The sequence below is a fragment of the Lucilia cuprina genome, chromosome 2, assembly GCF_022045245.1.
Source record: "Lucilia cuprina isolate Lc7/37 chromosome 2, ASM2204524v1, whole genome shotgun sequence".
NCBI lineage: Eukaryota > Metazoa > Arthropoda > Insecta > Diptera > Calliphoridae > Lucilia > Lucilia cuprina.
Window position 1 is genome coordinate 64,772,037 of NC_060950.1, and position 2,420 is coordinate 64,774,456.

The 2,420-nt window shown below is 27.9% G+C and overlaps 1 protein-coding gene across 1 annotated transcript in view; it reads right to left on the minus strand.

Annotated features, from left to right (window-relative positions):
- The window catches only part of LOC111685944 (ankyrin repeat domain-containing protein 29), a 12,904-nt gene that overhangs the window by 935 nt on the left and 9,549 nt on the right, over positions 1-2,420 (minus strand). The window lies entirely within an intron of this gene.

Below are 2,420 nucleotides of genomic sequence, written 5' to 3' on the forward strand. Positions count from 1 at the left end.
CAACACCTCCTCTTTGTGCATACCAAATTTCATTAAAATCGGATTAACCGTTTAGAAGTTACCGAATTATTTCCCTCTTTTTTTTTCCTATACCACTGTGCGCTGTCATTGTGTTGAAACAATAGTAAGCAGTTTTTAACGTCGTCATCTTACTTATCAAGTCATGTTAATGATTTTGGAAAAAAGTAAACAAATCATAAAATTTCTTTTATGAAAAAGTTTAAATAAATATAATTTTTTAAATGCCATTTTAACTTGTTTTTATTTTTAACTGCAATTTGATATTTAAAATGTATGTTAACAAAGTAGACACCAAAGAAAATGATGGAATCTTTTAAGAAAATATTAAATAATTTTTAAAATATTTTAATTGCAAATTTAAAAGAATCATAAAAAGAGTTTGTAATAAAAAAAGGCACCAAATAAAATAAAATGTTAAATTGAATTAAAAGCAAACAAAAATAAAACTAAATGACAACCCAGTGAACACTTTTTTATATAAAAACTTAGTTTTCATAAAATGTAAAGTTTTCAAAGAAAACTTCTAGTAATAGTTGATATTTCCCTCAAAATTTTATTTTGTTATCTACTTGAAATTGCCACTAGTGCCAGTTATACAGAATACTTTAAAATTTATATTCAAAACATCATCTAGTTTTTTTTTTGTAACCTTGAACTATTTGCCACAAAAAAAGTAAAAGTATTATAGTTTCAACAACTTAATTTTATTACAATAAAAGCGTGATTAATTCACTTGAAGCGAATTACTTCAAAATGTGTAATAAAAAACTCTATTGCAAAAAATTTGCTGGGTTTATTACAGTCACGTATCTCTTTTATAATTTTATAAGAAAATAGTTGTTGTGAAAAAAAATCAGAAAATTGTTTATGATTTAAATTTTTAAATGCCAAGAGACACCTAGTTAACGCTATAAATAAAAAGAAAATAAGTTTAGTTCAATAACTTTTTCAATTCTAGAACTGTATTTAGTTTTGATTCAGTTATAGTTCTGTTCTATTTCTGTTCCAGTTCTGTTATAGTTCAAGTTCAGTTCTAGTTAAGGTTCTGAAAACCGACTTTCGAATAATCGAACAAAAAAAGTCGAAGTCGATTATTTTGTTCCAAAAAAGTCGATAACTCGACTATCGTCTGTAAAAAAAATTGAAAAGTCGGAAAAAGTCGAAAAAAGTAGGAAAACGTAGAAAATAGTAAAAAAGTCGAAAAAACACTTAAAGTTGGAAAAAGTCGAAAAAAAGTAGGAAAAAGTAGAAAATAGTCAAAAAGTCGAAATTAGTCAAAATGTTGAAAATAGTCGAAAAAAGTCGGAAAAAGTTGAAAATAGTCGAAAAGTTTAAAATAAACGAAAAGTTGAAAAAAGTCGAAAAGTCTAAAAGTCGACTTTTTACTAACTGAAAAAAGTCGAAAAGTTGAAAAATGGACTTTGCAAAAAGTCGACTTTTAACTAAATGCAAAAAGTCGAAAAGTCGACTTTTCGTTTCAACTATAGAACCATAGTTCTAGTTCTGTTCTGGTTACTTTTCGTTTCAACTATAGAACCATAGTTCTAGTTCTGTTCTGGTTCTGTTATAGTTCTGTTATAGTTCTGTTATAGTTCTTTTATAGTTCTGTTGGGTTCTATAAATCTACTTTCGAATAATCGAACAAAAAAGTCAAAGTCGATTATTTTGTTCCAAAAAGGTTGATAACTCGACTATCGTCTGTCGAAAAGAGTAGAAAAGTCGAAAATAGTCAAAAAGTCAAAAAAAGTCGAAAAAAGACAAAAAGTAGAAAAAAGTCAGAAAAAGTCGAATATAGTCAAAATATTGCGAATATTTTTCAACTTTTTGACTCGGAAAAAGTCGAAAAAAGTCGGAAAAGGTTGAAAAAAGTCGGTTCTAGTTTGGTTCGTGTACTGTTCCAGTTCTGTTGTAGTTCAAGTTCTGTTCTAGTAAGGGTTTCTATAAATCGACTTTCGAATAATCGAACAAAAAAAGTCGAAGTCGATTATTTTGTTCCAAAAAAGTCGATAACTCGACTATCGTCTGTGAAAAAATCCGACTTTGGAAATAAAAATCGAAAAAGTCGAAAAGAGTAGAAAAGTCGAAAAAAGTCAAAAAAAGTCCAAAAGTCGAAAAAAGATCAAAAGTCGACTTTTAACTAACTAAAAAAGTAGAAAAGTTGAAAAATGGACTTTGCAAAAAGTCGACTATTAACTTAATAGAAAAAGTCGAAAAGTTGACTTTTCGTTTCAACTATAGAACCCTAGTTCTAGTTATGTTCAAGTTCTGTTCTAGTTCTGTTTTAGTTCTAATCTAGTTCTGTTCTAGTTCTGTTCTAGTTCTGTTCTAGTTCAGTTCTGTTCTAGTTCTGTTCTAGTTCTGTTCTAGTTCTGTTCTAGTTCTGTTCTAGTTCTGTTCTA